At 36.4% G+C, this 23170-nt stretch overlaps 1 pseudogene; it reads left to right on the plus strand.

Annotated features, from left to right (window-relative positions):
* The first annotated feature begins 21388 nt into the window (after positions 1–21388).
* On the plus strand, positions 21389–22961 carry LOC129552589 (sequestosome-1 pseudogene; annotated as a pseudogene).
* Positions 22962–23170: the final 209 nt, after the last annotated feature.

Raw genomic sequence — 23170 nt, forward strand, 5'->3', positions numbered from 1 at the left:
CTCTGATCTATGTAAGTCTAATTTGACAATGTGATGTATGTTAGCTCAGGATTTTGGGCTCTAGTGTGGGACTGCCTGGATATGAATCCTTGTTTCCCCAGTCTTTATCTATGGGGTTTGTGTAAGCTATCTAACCTATCAATGATTAATTTTTCTATATAATAAAATGGAGATTAGGAATAGTTTGTGTTTTGAATTAATGCATGCAAAATGGAGAACAGTCTCCTGTGCACAGTAAACTTGAATGTAATGTTAGACATTTTATTATGGTTTGGCTCAAAAACAGGACCACAATAATAACCAACATTCATCATATACTTAGGGTGCACCACGAGCTGATTCAAGCAATTTAAAATAATTATTCTCTTCTAATTTTTACAATCAACCTGATTAATATAAATAGTGAAAAGAATTTCCAGAAATGGGGACAAGGATAATAAGACTAGGGTTTTCACTTTGTCCTTCTAAAGCATATATAAGGCATAACCTCATGTTACTTCCTACCCCCCAATGGAATATCACCAGGCCCTTGATACTCTAAATGTCATCTGCAGCAGTGGCATCACCTGGGATCTTGTTAGAAATGCAGTCTCTCCGACTCAGTCAAAGACCTGCTGATTCAGAATCTGCATTCTAACAAGATCTGTAGAGTGACGTATACAACTGTTCAAATTTAAGAACCCCATTTTAGCCAGTTTTAAAGGTCTTTTTACCATTCCTTTTTTTCCCCAAGTATATTTGCCATGGTTTTTAAATAAATATATTTTAAATTGCTGTAGATTTTCATGGAAACTTGTGATTAAATTTTCATCTATAATATGAGTCATTTCACTCATGTTCAGTGCTAGTGCTAAGGAAGAAGAATGTAAGACAGAAAGTTAAGGTGAAGCTTTAAGCAGAAGAAAAAGTTCCTTAATTGAAATGACTTTTTCTCCTGATAGTTCTACCATTCAAACCACATTAAAAAGAAGACAGTATTACATAGGATTTAAGTTCATGAAGAGTTTTCAATAGAAATAAGTCTGACATTTCCACAGTTTACGTTTTCTCTCACTTGTGTCCCTGTAAAATGACATCAGATATGAGATATAAGTACTTGAAAATTATCCAAAGTCACTGATTTTAGGGAGAGTAATTTAGCTCAAATTTTGATCCAATGTCTTTCTTGTTCTATCCTTTGATTTATGAAAGATTTTGTAAAAGTTTTATTATATACTTTTTATGGTTCAGGTTTAATTGGAAAAAATTATTCTCACAGTATCCCTGTTGATTAGAATACCTGGAGTACCAATAACATTTTTATTTCATAACAACGCTAAACTTTTGTGAACATGAAATCCATTACTGAAATAATTGCAGATATATTTGTAGCAATACATTTTTACTTTAAAAATTAGTGCAATTCTGGGAAATGTTAAAACAGTAAATTAAGGGGGGAAATCTCTTTGCTAACCCTCACCTTGTAAAATCACTATAACTGCTAGTAATCGATCTTAATTCTCAATCTGTTCTGGAACATTGAAAACATAGAACAGATTTAGGGCTGTAGAAATAAATGAAAACAACCCAGAAGAGAAAATAGGCTATTTATTCAGAACCTGCTATGGCATGGGTATCCGCAACTGTCACTTGCATTTGTCAGAGACTCCAAGGCAGCCAGAAGGGTGGGAAAGCTCTACAATGGAAAAAAAAAAAGGCTTCAGTTATTCTCTGATTGGATGTTATTGACACTGGGTAGTTGGAGGAGGGCAACGAGAATCACAACCTAGTATATAATGAACTTAGAGAGCAGATTGATTTCTAGTTGGTCTTGAGTTGGAAGCAGAGGCACAAATTAGGGAAACTGGCAGTCATTGACTAAATCCTAATTGTCCTGGGCCAGTTACTGAAGAGGTTATGGTTTGGCTTCTTGAACTGGTTGATAGAGAGGTTGTAGGTCAGAGGTTTATTTTCCTATATTATCTGGCTATTGTCTCTGTATTCAGTTTTTCAGGACAGAATCCAAGTTGTTAACATAAAAGGACTCTAATATCATACTTGCTACTATTATATTAATATTAAAAAAAATAAATCTAATGTTCTAACTTGGTTTTAGGCTAGTTCTCTCAAATATTAGAAGTCATAAAATAATACAATACACATTTGAATATTTTCATTTGTGTTTAGTGAAATATGAGAATTCTGAGAGAAATAATAAGACAGCCCCTGTTACTGAGGTCACTAGACAATTATTATTTTCTGTATCTTTTGGAGTGAAGAATAAAGCAGCAGTGGGGATTTTAGGGAGGAAATTTTTTTAATGGTTCTATTGACTGAATTTATAGTTATCACTAGTAAGATAAGAAATCATCAATTCAACCTTGAAAACAGTTAAAGGACAATTGAGTTAGAAAGATGGGTCAGCATGTGTAGCAAGTTCTAGTCTAACATATTGGACTAACTGGAGAAATGAAGCAGTGAAATAACTTTAATTAATTATTGAAATTAATATTTAATTAATAATTAATTTCAACTTTTGAACATTTATGTACTCCACGTACAATCTTATCAGCTATTGAGTATTAAAAATAATAAAATATAGGTAAGTAGTCATCGAAATTAGTGTGATAGATAAACATTCAGTACTTTTATCTAGATGCAAAAAAATCTATGATTTAAATATGATAGTGTCTTTTTAGACATGGACTGTGGAAGCTAAAAATATATTTTAACCAATTGATGGCTCATTATGCTACTTTTAAAGGATAATAAATTTATGCTTCTTATACATAATATATGTCTCACTTAACTGCTGTTTATATGTCTCACTTAGCTGCTGTTGGGAATGCCATCAGAAAATGTATATATTATCAACATGGCTTTCTAGCTTCCACTGTTATTTAATTTCATGTGTTAATGTATTAATTAAAAATTATAAAACTGCCCTATGCATAGTCTGTTACCAAAGGAAAAACTCATAGTTATTTCATCTTCATTAGTATTAAGTTTTTGGTTATTAAATATTAACAGCACCATAAACTGGACTATTTAGTTTATATACTTCTTAGTTATCAGTGAAACTCAGTAAAGAATAGTAACATTTTCACTGAAACTTTTAGAGTTCTTCTGAGGTAAAACTATGATCAGTATCAGTTCAGTTCAGTTCAGTTCAGTCACTCAGTCGTGTCCGACTCTTTGAGACTCCACGAACCACAGCACACCAGGCCTTCCTGTCCATCACCAACTCCCGGAGTTCACTCAAACTCATGTCCATCGAGTCGGTGATGCCATCCAGCCATCTCATTCTCTGTCGTCCCCGTCTCCTCCCACCCCCAATCCCTCCTAGCATCAGACTCTTTTCCACTGAGTCAACTCGTCGCATGAGGTGGCCAAAGTATTGGAGTTTCAGCTTTAGCATAAGTCCTTCCAGTGAACACCCAGGATTGATCATAGACAGCATATTAAAAAGCAGAGACATTACTTTACCAACAAAGGTCCATCTAGTCAAAGCTATGGTTTTTCCAGTAGTCATGTATGGATGTGAGAGTTGGACCATAAAGAAAGCTGAGCACCGAATAATGGATGCTTTTGAACTGTGGTGTTGGAGAAGACTCTTGAGCATCCCTTGGGCAGCAAGGAGTTCCAACCAGTCCATTCTAAAGGAGATCACTCCTGGGTATTCATTGGAATGACTGATGCTGAAGCTGAAACTCCAATATTTTGGCCACCTGATGTGAAGAACCGACTCATTGGAAAAGACCCTAATGTTGGAAAGATTGAAGGCAGGAGGAGAAGGGGATGACAGAGGATGAGATGGTTGGATGTCATCACCAACGTGATGGACATGAGTTTGAGTAGGCTTTGTGAGTCAGTGGTGGACAGGGAGGCCTGGCATGCTGCAGTCCATGGGGTCTCAAAGAGTCGGACATGACTGAGGGACTGAACTGAGGTTCCACAAAATTTCCCCAGTTCCTAATTTGGTATTCTGAATTAACAGTTCCAGTAGGATTTTCCCAGTTCTTCCTTGGATGAAAATTTGTACTTGTTATAGTTTGCTCATATAGGTAGGGAGTGAACTAGGCCAAGATTAATCATAATTATTTGCAAAGTGGACAAGCTTAAAGGTGTGCCTGAAAGAGATTTATATGTTAAGGAAAAGTAAAATTAATGCATTTGAACTGGGAGAAAAATACAAGAGAGATGTTTTCAAAAGGTTCAAAGGTTTAAATTTATACTCTCACAATTTATACCCAATTTGCTTTTACTTTTAATTTGCTTTTGTTACTGTTTGATTTTAGTGATCTCTTTTAAAATTTAACACTTAAAGAGATCTAGCAGTTGAGGGTGATCCTAAACAATTTTAGTTTGTCTCTTATACTCCTCTGCACACATCTTGAAACACCCCAACAAAGTGTCTCTTTTCCTAAAACCCTATTACTGCCTTGCTGATCATATCTATCATATCTCTGACATCTCTTCATTTCCCTGACTTTTCCCTTGACTATTTATTCACTGTGACCCCACCCACCTTCATATCTAGCAAAGGCTTTACAGCTAATGCATCTGTAAAACAAAACAAAAAGCATTCTAGAAACTACCTGCTGCTCTGTTCTTAAAACCTAGCTTTTGGAGTTTAACTGCAATCATCTGCACAAGTAACTTCCCTACCCAAATGCCTACTTTTGCCCTAAAGACACATGCAATACTTTCCTCTAAGTGAATTATCTTGCTGTTTTCTAAAGTTATTCAATTTTATTTGAATCCATACACATGCTACAAATCTCCCTTCCCTCAGTTTCAACTGTTAGATGTCTATTTTGAAACTATATTTTAAGGATCCCTTCAAAGTATATGCGTTTGACCATAATCTTAGAAATGCCAGTATAAGTGATGACATTTCTCAACATTAAAAAAGAACATTATAGAAATTGTCAAAGACAAAATAAAAGCAAAATCAGCTTTGTTCTTTTTTTTCCCCACACATCTTCCTTCTGTGCCCTTGTACATGACCTTGGGATGGCTTTACCTGCCTTCTTCACCTAATTCCTAGTCAAACTTCAAGACTTTCTTTGACATCAATATTGGAAGAAGTCGTCTTTAAGGACCAGCCTGAGTGAAATACCTTATTCCCCTTTTAGCTGGCAAGTTAAGAATGCTTAGTAGCATGAATAATACTTCTCCTCCAGGCTGTGATCTCCTTGAAGGCATGAAACATGGCTTAGTTATATACACTGTATCAGTGCTGAGCCCATGTTCAGTTCAGTTCAGTTCAGTCGTTCAGTCATGTCTGACTCTTTGCGACCCCATGAATCACAGCACGCCAGGCCTCCTTGTCCATCACCAACTCCTGGAGTTTGCTCAAACTCACGTCCATCAAGTCGGTGATGCCATCCAGCCATCTCATTCTCTGTCGTCCCCGTCTCCTCCTGCCCCCAATCCTTCCCAACATCAGAGTCTTTTCCAGTGAGTCAACTCTTTGCATGAGGTGGCCAAAGTATTGGAGTTTCAGCTTTAGCATCAGTCCTTCCAATGAACACCCAGAACTGATCTCCTTTAGAATGGACTGGTTGGATCTCCTTGCAGTCCATTCAGCATTTATTGGAGAAATCAGTGAATGAGTAGGTAGATGGCTGGATGTTGAATGAATGAAAGCACACATGTAACATGCTTTGATTGCTGAGAATTCATACCATCATGACCTTTGCATACAATAGATATCAAGATTCAAATGAAATGGCAGGAAGAACTGTCTCATTTGGTCTTAATTTGAAAATTCATTCCAACTTAATGATTATTACAGAAGTGCTTTTTTCCCCCGATAAACTCTATCTAAGAAAAGAAAGAATAATACTTTGTTAATGTGAGATTCAGCAGCATTTGCTTCTTTTGTTTTTTTGTTCTTATGCAATAGCACTAAGACGAAACTGAGCTCATTTTCAGCTATCAGATGTATGAGGATAAAATATTTAGATTTAATATTATTATTTAGAATTGCTTTAGAAGAAACACTATTTTCGTAAGAAGACTTTTGGTTGCAGACGTGTAAGTTTGTATTTGTGTGTGTTTATGCCCCGTCTAAGTCAGAGTAATTGTTTTTGTCTTTTAACATCATTAGTTTTCTCAGAGTGTCATTGTTTCCTTAATAGTTGAAGAAACATTCCAAGAAACACTAAAACTGTCTCTGTAATCATTGCATTGAGTGATACTCAGGGCTACAAATTTATCTGAAAATAACTAATGCTGTTGGCTTTCTTCCAGGCATCATACATATTTGGAATATTTATTTTTATTCAGTCAAACAGTATAAACACATGTCTCCTTCCTTAAAGAAAAGCTATCTTAGTTCACCTCATGCAAGGGCTTAATAAACTCTCCACAATAAAGTAGTGTTGATTATTGCTTTGCACAGTTGTAGCAGCCTCATTAGTTTCACTACATAGCTTGAAATAGGTTCATGCCAAATTAAAAATGTAGGTCATTCAAAGGACTGATGGTGCTAGTTCAGCATGAAGTGATTTCAAGCTCACCCATATCCATCTTCTATCTTATTTCATTGCAGACTTCTCCTCACAATAGTCCTATTTATATATGTCATTTTATGAAATCCTATATAATTACATTGTTAGAAACACATGCCATGCATGTTCACCAGTTTGTGGAATTTTTAAGTTCGTAAGTTAGTGCTGATAAAGTACTCAGATTTTTTTTTCCTTAATTTTCATGGGAAAATATTAATCATTTCATGTTTTCCAACAGTGTATTCCATAGAACACTGATTCTATTATTCCACAATATGAGGTGATTGAAGAAGAAACAAATGATCAAATAAATTTGGGAAACTATCAATCTCTTTGCTCCAAGTCAGATATGTACACTGACAAATCTCACTAATGCATTAGTTCAAGTAAAAATATTTCAAGTTTTCATTTCCCAGTTTGCTTAACTTTTCAGTAGTATTTAGTGTTGCTGACTGTACATGCTATTTTTTTCAAAATTCAAGCTAATTATTGAAGATTAGTACAAATGCATGCTTCAAATATTAAGAAGTATAGAAATGTATAAAGTAAAAATAATTTATGCTTCTTCATGCTCTGTCCCTTCCCTCATGCAGGTTTATTCTAACTGAATAGTATCTCTTTATATATGGACAAACATCCACATGCATAGATGCATGTATGTAGAAGATATGTATATACATTTTAACATAAAGTTTAGCATTAATAGTATTGAATACATTTATTTTTTTCAGAATATATTCAAATTCTTTCCATGTTAGTATATAGATGGTTTTCAATGGATATATATTATTCTGTTCTTTAATGTAATAATTTCTTTTCTATTCTCTATTCATAGGTATTTGTTACTATTATAAAAATGCAGTGATCTTTTTAATATATCATTTCACATATGTGTAGTGAGTGTTATGTTCATTTCCCTAAAGTAGAATTTCTGAGTGCAAAGGCATTGCATTTGTAGTTTTGATGTATATATTACCAAATTACCATCCATAGGGATTATGCCAAAAATTCATAAAGGAGTGCCTATTCTCCACAGAAAGGCCAGGATGATTTATTAAATTCTAAAAATATGTTTTCCAGTCTTTTTCTGATTTAGGCCCATCTTCCTCGTTGTGTATTCCTCTCTTTTTCTTCTAGGTTTATTGAGATATAATTGAAGTCCAGTACTAGATAACTTTAAGGTACACAGCATAATGATTTGAGGTATATACATCGTGAAATGATAATCATAGTAAATCTAGTAAACCTCCATCATCTCATACAAAATTAAAGAAATGGAAAAATAATTTTTGTGTGTGTGGTGAAAACTCTTTGGATTTATGCTCTGAACAACATTCATACATAACATAGAGAAGTTTTATTTATATTTATCATGTTGTACATTACATTTTTAGTGTTTATTTATCTTAAAACTAAAAAGTTTGTATCTTTTGACTGCCCTCATTCAATCCTCACAAAACCTGAACCCCACATCTGATAACATAGAGGCAGCATAATAAAAGAGTAACAGATATATTCTGTATCCCCCTTTTAATGTACTTATGGATGCTGATATTAATATGTAATTTAGAATTTTTGCACAGAAAGCTTTAAAAAAATTTCCTCATAGTTTTTTCTACAGTTTTGCCCAACTATTGGTATCAATGTTATGTTTTCTTCATAGGACAATTAAGTTATAAAACAAGTTAGGAGATAATTTAAGCATTAAAATTACCTGCCTTAAATTCTGCCTGAGTTCTCCTATTAAAACGGGTCTAGTGTTTTGGGGATGCAGCTTTTGGTATAATTTCTATATTATGCAGATGGAAATCAAGTAATTAGTGTGGCTATCTGGAGTCAATATATTTTTCTATTAACTTCTTCATGAAGGCTTAAAATATCAGTTCAGATTGGTCACTCAATCGTGTCTGACTCTTTGTGACCCCATGAACTGCAGCATGCCAGGCTTCCCTGTCCATCACGAACTCTTGTTCAAACTCATGTCCATCATGTCAGTGATGCCATTCAAACATCTCATCCTCTGTCCTCCCCTTCTCCTGCCTTAAATATTTCCCAGCATCAGGGTCTTTTCAAATGAATCAGTTCTTCACATCAGGTGGCCAAAGTATTGAGTTTCAGTTTCAGCATCAGTCCTTCCAATGAATATTCAGGACTGATTTCCTTTAGATGGACTGGTTGGATCTCCATGCAGTCCAAGATTCTCAAGAATCTTCTCCAACACCACAGTTCAAAAGCATCAATTCTTCATCACTCAGCTTTCCTTATAGTCCAATTCTCACATCCAAACATGACTACTGGAAAAGCCAGTTTTGACTAGACAGATCTTTGTTGTCAAAGTAATGTCTCTGTTTTTAATATTCTGTCTAGGTTGGTCATAACTTTCCCTCCAAGGAACAAGTGTCTTTTAATTTCATGGCTGCAATCACCATCTGCAGTGGTTTTGGAGCCCCCCAAAATAAAGTTTCTCATTGTTTCCCTTGTTTCCCCATCTATTCGCCATGAAGTGATGGGACTGGATGCTGTGATCTTAGTTTTTTAAATGTTGAGTTTTAAGGCAACTTTTCACTCTCCTCTTTCTTCAGAGGCTCTTTAGTTACTCTTCACTTTCTGCTATAAGGGTGGTGATACTCTTGCCTAGAAAATCCCATGGATGGAGCAGCCTGGTAGGCTGCAGTCCATGGGGTCGCTAAGGGTTGGACCCGACTGAGCGACTTCACTTTCACTTTTCACTTTCACACATTGGAGAAGGAAATGGCAACCCACTCCAGTGTTCTTGCCTGGAGAATCCCAGGGACGGGGGAGCCTGGTGGGCTTCCATCTATGGGGTCACACAGAGTCGGACACGACTGAAGTGACTTAGCAGCAGCAGCAGCAGCATCTGCATATCTGAGGTTATTGATATTTCTCCCTGCAATCTTGATTCTAGCTTGTGTTTCTTCCAGCCCAGCATTTCTCATGATGTACTCTGCATATAAGTTAAATAAGCAGGGTGACAATATACTGCCTTGATGTACTCCTTTCCCTATTTGGAACCAGTCTCTTGTTCCATGTCCAGTTCTAACTCATGCTTCTTGACCTGTATGATTTCTCAGGCAAGTCAAGTGGTCTGGTATTCCCATCTTTTGAAGAATTTTCCACAGTTTATTTTGATCCTCACAGTCAAAGTCTTTGGCACATTTAATAAACAGAAGTATATGTTTTTCAGAAATCTTCTTGCTTTTTCAATGATCCTATGGATGTTGGCAATTTGATCTCTGATTCTTCTGCCTTTTCTAAATCCCACTTGAACATCTGGAAGTTCATGGTTCATGTACCGTTGAAACCTGGCTTGGAGAATTTTGAGCATTACTTTACTAGTGTGTGAGATGAGTGCAATTTTGTGGTAGCTTGAACATTTTATAGCATTGCCTTTCTTTTGGATTGGAATTAAAGCTGACCTTTTGCAGTCCTGTGGCCACTACTGTGTTTTGAAAATTTGTGGCATATTGAGTGCAGCACTTTCACAACATCTTCTTTTAGAATTTGAAATAGCTCAACTGGGAGCCTATTGCCTCCACTAGCTTTGTTTGTAGTTTTGCTTCTTCAGGCCCACTTGATTTCACATTCCAGGACATCTGGCTCTAGGTGAGTCATCACACCATTGTGGTTATCTGGGTCATTAAGATCTTTTTTTATAGTTCTTCTGTGTACTCTTGTCCCCTTTTCTTACTATCTTCTGCTTCTGTTAGCTCCATACCATTTCTGTCCTTTATTATGCCCATCTTGCATGAAAAGTTCCCTTGTTATCTCTAATTTTCTTGAAGAGCTCTCTAGTCTTTCCCATTCTATTGTTTTCCTCTATTTCTTTGCATTGATCACTGAGGAAGGCCTTCTTATCTCTCCTTGCTATTCTTTGGAGATCTGCATTCATATAGGTATTTCTATCGTTTTCTCTTTTGCCTTTAGCTTCTTTTCTTTTCTCAGCTATTTGTAAGGGCACCTCAGAGAACCATTTTGACTTTTTTCATTTCTTTTTTGGGGAGATGGTCTTGATCCCTGTCTCCTGCAAAATGTCATGAACCTCTGTCCATATTTCTTCAGGCACTCTATCAATCTAATCCCTTGAATCTGTCATTTCCACTGTATAATCATAAGAGATTTGATTATGGTCATACCTGAATGGTCTAGTGATTTTCCCTACTTTCTTCAATTTTAGTCAGAATTTTGCAATAATGAGTTCCTGAGCTGAGCCTCAGTCAACTCCCGGTCTTGTTTTTGTTGACTATATAGGGTTTCTTACCTATATAAAAATGGAAGCCCAAGAATACTGGAGGGGTAACCTATCCCTTTTCCAGGGTCTCTTCCTGACCCAGGAATTGAACTGGAGTATCCTGCATTTTAGGAAGATTCTTACCAACTGACCTATCAGGGATCCCAGCTTAAAATTTATTAGCAAATAATTGAGCAACCTTTTATTTATAGTATTTCTCTTCTGTTAATATTTTTAGCACTTATGCATTCCTTTTTCATTAGTTATGGTAATTCCAAATTTATCTATTGTCAACGTATTTTTCAATTTTATAATATTAAAAATATTAAAAAATTTTTTTTGTTAATCTTTCTTGCTAGTTTGTACTTTAGCTGGTAGAGAATCTGCCTGTAATGCGGGAGACCTGGGTTCGATCCCTGGGTTGGGAAGATCCCCTGGAGAAGGGAAAGGCTACCCACTCCAGTATTCTGGCCTGGAGAACTCCATGGATCATATAATCCATGGGGTCGCGAAGAGTCGGACACGACTGAGCGCCTTTCACTTTCACTTTCACATATATATGTATAGGTATACATATAAATATTTGTTTTGTCTCCTTTTTTCAGGATTCTTTCTCTTAAGGTAATGGAGTGAGATGAATATTTTAAACCTTTCATTATTTTTTCTTAATATTTATTTCATATGAATATGGTTGATTTACAATGTTTTGATAGTTTCAGATGTATAGCAAAATGATTTTGTTACATATTTATAGACATATCCTCTTTTTCAGATAATTTTCCCATGTAAATTGTTACAAAGTATTAAATAGAGTTCCCTGTGCTATACAGTAGGTCCTTGTTGATTGTCTGTTTTATATATAGTAGAATGTACTTGATAATTCTAACCTCTTAATTTATCCCTCACCCACCTTTCTCCTTTGGTATACATAGTGGCTGTATCAATTTAAATTCCCACCAACAGTGTAAGAGGGTTTACTTTTCTCCACACCTTCCCCAGCATTTATATAAACCATTTATTTTTATCGCATAGTTTTAATTAGCAAAAGTATTGTTAACTAAGAGTTTTCTTATTGACATTGGTTTACTTGCCTTATATAAGTTCCAAAATATAATTTCTCCTGTTTTAAAACTGTTTTCAGATAATTTAAAAGTTTTATTTTCACTTTGTTTGTTCCAAGAGGTGTTTTTTTTTTTTTTTTTTTTTTTACTTTTCATTTTATATTGGAGTATAGTTGATGAACAATGTTGTGTTAACCTCGTACAACAAAAGTGTTTTAGTTTTTGATAATTAGTTTTGAATTTATGGGTGGGAGGATATTTCTTTTTTCCTTTTCTGGTATTATTACTAATTTCTAATAGTTGTTAATATGATAAGATGCAAATTTTACCTATTGCTCTTTTTTATATTATTGAGGATTATAAATATATATATATACTGTGTTTTGGAAGTTACAAATGCCTTTAAATCCATATATCCAAAACTAACCTCATGATCTTTCTCCCAGCTTACAAGTAATCTTTCTTAGATTTATTGCAATACACTTTACCATTTCCATCCAAATCTGGAAGCCAAAGTGTTTAGACACTGTCACTTTCTTCCACCCTGTCCATATTTTATCTGTGATCTGAGTATTTAAGAGGTCTTCTGTACTCCATTTCTACCACTCTATCTCTGGGACAATCTAATGATATTTGTTACTATGATCTTTGCATTTATATTCAAACTGGTTTATCCATATAAGTTCTGGGTCTCTTCTAATATTTCCTTAGCATTCAGTGTACTTTTGCAATAGACTTTATTTTTTAGATTAGTTTTAGGTTCATTAAAGAGTATCGTAGAGAGATTTTCCATATACCTTTCCCCCAACACATGTATAATATCCACTATTACCAACATCCCTCACCAGACTGGTATATTTATTACAGCTGAGTGTACTTTGATATATAATTATTACTCAAAGTCTGTAGTTTACATTACAGCTCACTCTTGGTATTCTCAATGTATTTTTGAAACACAAATATTTTATTTCATAGTTCACTGGAAGACTATTTCTCAGCTAAGGATATGTTTTCTTGACTGGTCTGTAACACTTTACATAGCCTGATCTTGCATAATTCTCCTATCTGGGGGGCTTCCTTTGCCCCAGGAACATGAGTAATTTTCAGTTTCTCATACATTATTATCCTCTCTGCTGCTGTAGGATATCTACTTGTGTTTTTCCTTGTCTTTCACTTAATTTCTGAAAACTCATCAGATTTACTCTCTTAACAACTATATAACATATAGCAGCATTTTTTATATCTATCATGTTGTACATTACATCCCTACTACTCATTTATTTTACAATTGGAAGTTTGTACTTTTCACCGCCTTCATCCAATTTTCCTGCTCCTTACTCCCACCTCTGATAACAAGAATTCGGAGTTCTTTTTCTAATGAGTTTGTGAAATATAATTGAGTACAACATCATGTTTTTCCTGTTACATAACACAGTGATTTGGTATTTTTCTACATTTCAAACTGATAACCACCACCATAAGACTTGTTATCGCCATACAAAGATATTACATAGTTATCGACTATATTTCTCACAATGTACATTTTATACCTATAACTTACTTTGCAGCTGGAAGTTTGTGCCTCTGAATCTCCCTCACATATTAATTTCCTCCTCCACACACCCCCTCTGGTAAATGAATTGTTGCAATGCTGCATTTCTACTTTCCTCTCCACCATGTTTACCATTGTAACATCATATGTTACATCTTCTTGCTTTCTGCATCCTTTAATTACTTATTTCAGATATAGATAACTTTATTACTTTTGTCTTTTAACCTTCCTGCTAGCTTTATACATGATTTACTACATTTACTGTATATTTGTCTTAAAGCGAGATTTTTCCTTTTGTGATTTTCATGTTTCTAGTTATGGCTTTTTTCTTTTTCACTTAGTTCCCTTTACATTTATAAAGCAGTTTTAGTGGTGCTGAATTCTTTTAGCTTTTGAATGAAACCTTGCTGGGTAGAGTATGCTTGGTTGTAGGTTTTTCTCTTTTATTATTTTAAATGTATCATTCCACTCCCTCTGGCCTGCTGAGCTTCTGCTGAAAGGGCCATTATTATTTCCCTCAGAATATATATATTTTTTCTTTATGTATGTAATTGCATTAAATCAGATTTCAAAGAATCCTCTGTTAAGAAAGGTGGCTTGAGTATCAATTCTTTAGCCTTAATTTGCACTAAATTTAAACATTTGTTGAGTGATTTACATTACACTTATTTGATCATTTTCTGTTTAAAGAAGTACTACTTATACATGAATTGCAGTAAGAGTATTCTCAGTAATAGAAAAGAGTTGTTCAAAAAGGAACACAATGCAGGTGTTTTACTTTTTGTTTGCTTTTTGCTCAACTGATGTGTTTAATAGATTAAAGATGGATCAAACTTTCATTTTTACTGTAGAGTTGATCAGCACATTATGCTTTTGGTACTTTGGCAAGTATTTTTTTAAAACTTCTATTTATGCAATGCAGAGTTCCCCCTCTATTGGTTTGTGGTAATCTAATTTGCTAATATTAACCTCACTCCTAATTTATACAATATGTCTCCATTAGAAATGTACTTTATTTATTAAGGAAGAGGAAATTAACCAAAATAATGAGATGGTTACATGCTTGATTGCTGAGAATATGGAGCATGCTTGTCAGTCCTTTCCCTAAATTTTATTAAATTTAGAGCCCAAAACTTTGAGATGTATATGTCATCTCTCTTTTTCATGACTGATGTTCAGCTTCTGTAACTTTTATTTCAGTTTCCACAAATGAGAGTAGAATAAATGACTCATATATTACTACTTGTATTTGTCAATGGGAACATTCAAACTGACTCCCTTCTTGAACAGATTTTAACAGACCTTTGCTTTTCAAATAGAATGTCAATGATTTTAGAGTTTATGGCCTCCATCTTAGACATCTGCACAGATGAATGTCTCTAAAATGTTCTCTTTATAGTGTTGGGAATTACCAAATGGGGCCCATTGGAGAGGACATCTTTTTCATTTCAAATTTTTGCATAATTGTTATTTACATGCAACAGCTGAGACTCCAGAACAAAAATTAGTCAGTCAGATGTTCATTTCACTGAACACATTAGAGAAAGTGCACCTGCCTTGCCATAGGCACCATTTCTTTGGGGATAATAGCATTTTTGCACATCTAACATAAATGATGCATAGCACTCAGAGAAAAGTTCAGTTGTAGTAGATATTATAGTAACTCTAGAATTCAGAGGAGCTTAGATTTAGTCATATCTCTGCCATGTATTAAATATTTTCTGTAATTTTTGCTTTCATGAATGTCATTTCCTTCGCTCAGTTGTGTTTGACTCTTTACCACCACATGGACTGTAGCCCACCAGGCCCCTCTGTTCATGGAATTCTCCAGGCAAGAGTACTGCAGTGGATTGTCATTCCCTTCTCCAGGGGACCTTCCTGACCCAGGGACTGAACCTGAGTTTCCTGCATTGCAGGTAGATTCTTTCCCATCTGGGCCGTCTGGGAAGCCCAATATTCAAAACAGAGATATTGCTATCTCAGATGCCTGCCTCCTAGGCACTTGCCCTGTTACTGGAAAGTAGAGTCAGAGTGAGTAATACTCATGAATGAGTAATACTCATGAATGAGGTAAAATATTTGATCTGGACTTTGTGAGTGACTTATTTTAAAATAGAGAAATCCTAAATAAATCACATTTTGCATTGTGTAAATCTAGTACACAAAGGGTAAGGTCATATGAAGAAACATATATATTGTATACAGATACCTTAGAAGGACAGCAACCTGTAGAAGGTATGTAGGGAGTCTAGAACCTAACTGCTTGAACTAGAATCCTGCTGTATCACTAATGTCTTTGTGATTTCATGGAATTAATTAGCCACTTTATGTCTCAGTTCTCTTATCTGTAAAACAAGGAAAATAATGTCACTTAGAACTTTATAGGTTTATTAAAGGTGACTGAATGAGTATTAAACTGACTGACACATGGTAAGGTCTTTCTTCTTCTTTTCCTTCTTCTTCTTCCCATGAGCTGTAACTTACCAGGCTCATCTTGTCCATGGGTTTCCCAGGCAAGTATACTTGAGTGGGTTGCCATTTCCTCCTCCAGAGGATCTTCCTGACCCAGGGATTGAAGCCATACAAGAATCACAGATTCTTTAAGGAACTTAAACCCATACAAGAATCACAAATCTAATTCACTTCTTTATTCCTTCCTTCATTCAAATCTTTTTAAGAGAAGGAAGTGCAGTAAATGATATTCAGAGGATCTAGGTTTGTTAATTGAACTCCACTGCCTACATTATCTTGGTCAAATTTACAAACATTTCTAAATCTCACATTTGTAAATTGAGTCTGCTGTGGGATTTAATTAGACAGCTGTTTTTTCTTGAAAGATCCTTAAAACACAGCCTTAGCAAACAACAACAAACTAAAAATGAAGGAGAGAAGGAAAAAGAAGTGGAATAGGGAAAGGAGAATAAGAATAAATTATTAATAAGTAATAATTTATTATTATTATTTAACATGGAAATTGTCTAGTCAAAAGTTTATTTTCTTAAGAATGTTAAACATAGAATCAGAAGTGTCCCTGGCACATAGTGGCTGCTCAGTAGTAGCTGACTGATTGAAGAATTGGATGAATGGGAGTGATCTTTGTAATGCTGCAGAATGAAAGAAGAAAATAAGAACATGATGTCAATTTCATATGGCTGAGGCTTTTCCAAATCTACTCTGGTTCTCTGATTGCATTTTGGCCGTACATTATAACATTATTTAAGGAGAATATTGTAAAATGAACTATTTATAATTAACAGTATTTGAGAGTTTAAATATTTTGATTTGACAAATGAAATATTTTGACCCATTAAAAAGCACTATTTTTCTTCAAAATGCAAAGTTTGACATTCTGAAAATTGGCCATCCTCAAGCATGGGCGCTCAATGATAGTGCTGTACTAACTCTCTAGTTAATTATTCATCAATTATAATAGTGGTATTATTTTGAAAATGATGAATAAAAATTTTGAACCTATAATTTTCTGGTGTTTTAATTCTCTAAATTTACTGTTAAATAATCTCCTTTGCCACTGAATCAGTTGTAAAGAATTCACCTTCAATGCAGGAGACACAGTTTCCATCCCTGGGTCAGGAAGATCCCTTAGAGAAGGAAATGGCAACCCAGTCCAATATTCTTGCCTGGATAATCCCTTGGACAGAGACGCCTGCCGGCTATAGTCCATGGGGTCACAAAAGTGTTAGTCCGACAGGAGTTAGTGACTAAACAATTATCATCTACCTACATTGTCCAACTCATTTGATTTTATTGCAATTATTTTGTTAAATTTCTGTGCAAACTTGATTCTTAGTTCTTTCAATGTGAAGATTATGTTTTCTTTTTAGACTTTTTTCCATTTGGGAATGTATAAAAATATATAAAACATAGTACATGTGTTTGACTATTTGTGACTCAAGTGACAATACCTGGGTCTCCCACACTGCAGGCAGATTCTTTATCATTTGAGTCACCATGGACGCTGATTTTAGAGTTGACAACCATGTTACTCTAACCCAACACAAGCAAAAGAATTATACCAACACTCTAATATCTCCCTTAATTTAAATGAGTTCATTGTAAGTTTTCATATGGTATCAACTCACCTTCAGGAAAGTATTGTAAAGATATGGTTTAAGGGATAGATAAAGAGGCAAAAGGGCAAACGGTGAACTTTAAAAGTCCTGGGTCATTTGAAAAGACATATGAAAAACAAAGTCATAAATAGTAACAAACAAAAAAGTCTTTAATTTTATCTCACACCAAACACAAAATAATTTGAGTAGAATCATTTACTGAAATGTGAAAGATGAAACAAAAAATCTTCTAGAAGATAGTTACATGCTTAATCATTGCAAAAGATGCCTTATACATGATACATAAAGTCCTAACCGCATAAGGTAACATTGATAATTTAGACTTCATTAAAATTAAGAACTTCTGTTAATCAAGAAATCACTACTAAGAGGGAAAATGAAAACAATAATAAGGAATACAATGTTAGTGCCCCATGTATCTAACACAGTCTGTTTTTTAAAATAGCAGAAAAAATAGATTTATTTGAAAATTTCAATAATTTGCAGGTAGAGTAATATCACCTTTATTTGAATATAGTTCACAGAAGATTGTATTTCACAACAGGGAAAGGATTATCTGATGTATTATTTAAAGAATATCTACTGCTCAGTTGATTTTTGTCTAAGTAAATTCATGTAATCAAATCAGAGTTCAGGATTATACCCAGTGAGAAAGAAGGGAATTACTTTGATAAGACTGCATCATTTTGTGGGGAATGGTGGCAACTTCTGTTTGGAATGAAGGATTTTACAGTAATAAAACAAATTTAATGGACTAGTTCATTCATTTTCAATCTTGCTGTTAAAGTTTACTATTGAAATACTTGCTCTAGGGAATTACCATTCATTCAGTTTATTTGCAGCCTCTGTCCTGTGTAACAGCAGGACTGTTTCTTTTCTCCCCAGAAAGATGAAATTGCAACAGCACAGTGAACCTCAAATAAGAAAAGCGGTCGTATTTTAAAAATAGTGCTTTAAGACTTTCTACCACAAATGACAGATTTAAGACAGTGATTAATTTTATTTATTTAGCCCATACTAAGGGATCCTGAAGGTAAATAGTAAAGCTGTGTAAGAAACAAACTGCATGGTTATGTCTCACATCACAGAAATATCCCCCATTTACTATCTTTTATGACTCATCTATTCATTGAAAGTAAAAGTCAATTATTCTCTCTTTTTATATTTATTGGTATTCTGTAACTAAAAGGACTTTTAGGTAATAACTTTCAATCTTGAAATCATTATTCTTTTTTCAAACTCACAAACAAGAAAGTCATTGACTGTTATTGACATGTCTTTCTATAAACCCAGAACTTTTTTTTGAGTTGATTCATATAAGGATCATTTCCTTTATGTTCCAACTTCTTTTCAGTTTTTCACCTTTTCCTATATGCCCTTTTCTTTGAATTCTTCTTCTGTCATCCTTATAACTAAAACTTATCCCTATAACTAAAACATAGTTGAGGTTGACATGAATCCAGTAGAAAAATAAGCAAAATACTGCAGCTGACACTTCAAAGATTAGGATACAAATGGTTAATAACACTATGAAAAGATACCCAAATTTTGTATTTAGTATTCATATTTATTAATTTTATCCAAACTATACACATGAAGTTTTTTTCTTAATAAAAGATTAATTATTGTTATTTACAGTGGGTCAGCTCCCTTTTCCCCAATGCTTAACTATTTGGCTAGGGAAGCAAAAACTGGATTTAAAAATCATCTATATGAAGGGAGAGATCTTTTATGAATAAGAGTTGAACAAAAATTGATTTCTTTACTAATATAAAGAAGAAAATGGTAGCTGCTTCCTCCTCTTCCTGAAGAAAAAAGACAAAACCTTTATACCACTTGGAAATGGATTGGAAAGGATTCAAGGTTCATATTTTAACTCTTTGAAATGTAAATGTACCTCCTTAAGAGTCCTATGAGCTCTAGTGTCTCTGAATTTGGGGATCTAACGTTATCACCAAGACCTTGGACCTCATTTTCCCTTAACTGTAAATCCATTTCAATACAGGACTTTGGATTTCTCTTACTATTCATCAACTGTAAGTTATTTTCCCAAGGCATCCTTAGTCCAGCGTCTTGAGTTGTCTACACATTCAGAAATCTTGAACTCCGCTGAAATACAAAAGTATGTTCCCTATGTTCCACTGGTTAGTGAGTTATCACTGAATTAAAATTAATTAATACTACACTGTGATCAGTATGATACCACTGTACATCTGAGAGAGAACAAGGAGAGAAGGAGAGGAAAAAATCATAAGGGCTTATCTTACTGAATACTCATATGGTGAATTCACTAGGGTTAAGAACCATTCAGATCAAATGATAGAATATGACCATCCTAGAAGGCTCCTCTCATGTTGCTTCATATGAAAGATAGCCACTACCTTAGTTTATTAAACTATTCTTATTCTGCCGTATTTTAAGGAATTGGAATAATTGGCTCACAGAGTTCTTCAGGCTTGCAAGTCCAAAATGTGTAGGGCAGACTAAGTATGCAACAGCTCAGGTGGGGTTTGATGCTGCAGTCTTGAGGCAGAACTCTTCTTTTCTGGGAAACCTTTTTTTTTCTTAAGATCTTCATCTGATCTGATGAGGTGATAATGATCTATTCTCATTATTAAGAGTAATCTCTTTACCTTAAGTTTACTGACTATAGATGTTAATCGCACTTGCCAAATACCTTCAGAGCAAAGCTAGATTTTCTCATCCGTATTTGCTGATTCGCTTCAGTTGTGTCTGACTCTTTGGCTTCCCTGGTGGCTCAGAGGTTAAAGCGTCTGCCCCCAATGTGGGAGACCCGGGTTCCATCCCTGGGTTGGGAAGATCCCTGGAGAAGGAAATGGCAACCCACTCCAGTACTCTTGCCTGGAGAATCCCACGGACGGAGGAGCCTGGTAGGCTACAGTCCACGGGGTCGCAAAGAGTCAGACACGACTGAGCGACTTCACTCACTCACTCACTTTGTGACTCTATGGACTATAGCCCGCCAGGCTCCTCTGTCCTTGCTTAGAGTCTAGGCAATATCATTTAACAATGTAAATGGGAAAATAATTTGAAAAAGAATATATACATATATATGTCTAACCGAACCTCTTTGCTGTACACCTGAAACTAACACAACATTGTTAATCAACCATCCTCCAATACAAAATTACAAGTTTTTAAAAACGGTACCATAAAAATTGTATTTCAACTAATTATTTAAACTAGATAAAGTGAACAAATCTTTAGAAAATTGCAAGTTGTCTAAACTGACTGAAGTGAAATAGAAAATCTGAATAGACCTACAATTAATTTCCTGTGACTCCTGTAATAGATTACTCAAAACTTGCTAGCTTAAAATAACAGAAATGTGTTTTCTCACAGTTCTGGAGGTCAGAAGTTCAAAATCAGTATCACCAATAGAAGTGTCAGTAAGACTGCATTTCCTCCACAGGCTCTGAATGAGAATTCATTCCTTATCTCTTTCAGGTTTTGATGGATGCAAGCATTCCTGGGCTTGTGGCTGCATTATTCTGATTTTAAATACCAACATAATCAAATATCTCTCTTCAAAATACCTCTTCTTTTGTATTCATGTCTTCTTTCTTTCATCACCTCTTTCTTTTAAGGATTCTTATGATCTAGAACATTTAGGACCCACCTAGATAATCCGAAATAATCTCCTCATCTCAAAATTCTTAATCACCTCTGAAAAGACATCATCACATGAGGTAACATTCATGGGTTTTAGGGATTGGGTCTAAAACAGTGTTAACTGGATGACTCAATATTGTATATCATAAAGCATCCTTATAAAACGTAATATACTAAATTAAAAATCCAAAACTTCCTCAGAATGAAAACCAAAGCACCAGTGAAGTTCATGAATTCTATGAAATGGCTAAAGAAGAATTAACATCAGTTTTTCAAAACTATTTAAAAATTACAAGTCGGCCAGCTGTGCTGCGGCTCCGCGAGTGGCAGTCATGGCGTCGCTCACCGTGAAGGCCTACCTTCTGGGCAAGGAGGACGCCGCCCGCGAGATCCGCCGCTTCAGCTTCTGCTTCAGCGCGGAGCCCGAGGCCGGCGCCGAGGCCGCGCCTGGCCCGCGGCCCTGTGAGCGGCTGCTGAGCCGGGTGGCCGCGCTCTTTCCTGTGCTCCGGCCCGGCGGCTCTCAGGCGCACTACCGCGATGAGGACGGGGACTTGGTTGCCTTTTCCAGTGACGAGGAACTGACGATGGCGATGTCATATGTGAAGGATGACATCTTCCGTATTTACATTAAAGAGAAGAAGGAGTGCCGGAGGGATCACCGCCCTCCGTGTGCTCAGGAGGTGCCCCGGAACATGGTGCACCCCAACGTGATCTGTGACGGTTGTAATGGGCCTGTGGTGGGGACCCGCTACAAGTGCAGCGTCTGCCCTGACTACGATCTGTGCTCTGCCTGCGAGGGGAAGGGCATGCACCAGGAGCACAGCAAGCTTGCCTTCCCCAGCCCCTTCGGGCACTTCTCTGAGGGCTTCTCTCACAGCCGCTGGCTCCGGAAGCTGAAACATGGGCACTTTGGGTGGCCTGGCTGGGAGATGGGCCCAACGGGGAACTGGAGCCCACGTCCTCCTCAGGCAGGGGACGCCCACCCTGGCCCTGCCATGGAATCAGCCTCTGGTCCATCAGAAGATCCCAGTGTGAATTTCCTCAAGAATGTAGGGGAGAGTGTGGCAGCTGCCCTCAGCCCTCTGGGCATTGAAGTCGATATTGATGTGGAACACGGAGGCAAGAGAAGCCGCCTGACCCCCGCCTCTGCAGGCAGCTCCAGCACAGAGGAGAAGTGTAGCTCTCAGCCAAGCAGCTGCTGCTCTGACCCCAGCAAGCCAGATGGGGATGTGGAGGGCACAGCACAGTCTCTGACGGAGCAAATGAATAAGATCGCCCTGGAGTCAGGGGGTCAGCCTGAGGAACAGATGGAATCTGATAACTGTTCAGGAGGAGATGATGACTGGACTCATCTGTCTTCAAAAGAGGTGGACCCGTCTACAGGTGAACTCCAGTCTCTACAGATGCCTGAATCTGAAGGGCCAAGCTCTCTGGATCCTTCCCAGGAAGGACCCACAGGACTGAAGGAAGCTGCACTGTACCCACATCTGCCACCAGAAGCTGACCCCCGGCTGATTGAGTCCCTGTCCCAGATGCTATCCATGGGGTTCTCTGATGAAGGCGGCTGGCTCACCAGGCTTCTGCAGACCAAGAATTACGACATCGGGGCTGCCCTGGACACCATCCAGTATTCAAAACACCCACCACCTTTGTGACGATGTTTGCTCACCCGTTCTGTGTCCCCTTTCTTGTCTCATAGTTGTGTTGAGTTAGTGTAGAACCCCAGTGCCTCTAAGTGCCAATTTCTCGTCATTCTTCTTTCAGAATCTGGTGGGTGGGGATGCACAAAGCCATTTAGGGCAGTAGAACAAGTGACACAAGGGGGGAGTCCCAAGTGTGTGAGTGCCGATTCTGAGAAACATTGATCAGTTTCCCATGGATGTGTGGCTCCTTCCTGCCAGGGGAGCCCCCCCTGGGGCAGAGCGAGACTCCTTGCTGGGGAGGACATGAAGACCATACTGCATCCTATCTGCACTCTCCTGCAGGATTATACCAGCAGTTCAGAACAGATCTTGCCAAATGGCTTTCTGCTTTTTCTTTCTTTTTTAATAGTACACTGATATGTAATTGATTTTCTGCTAGAAATT

Source organism: Moschus berezovskii, chromosome 3, assembly GCF_049115385.1.
Source record: "Moschus berezovskii isolate FMDL1 chromosome 3, NW_MosBer_1.0, whole genome shotgun sequence".
NCBI classification, from domain to species: Eukaryota; Metazoa; Chordata; class Mammalia; order Artiodactyla; family Moschidae; genus Moschus; species Moschus berezovskii.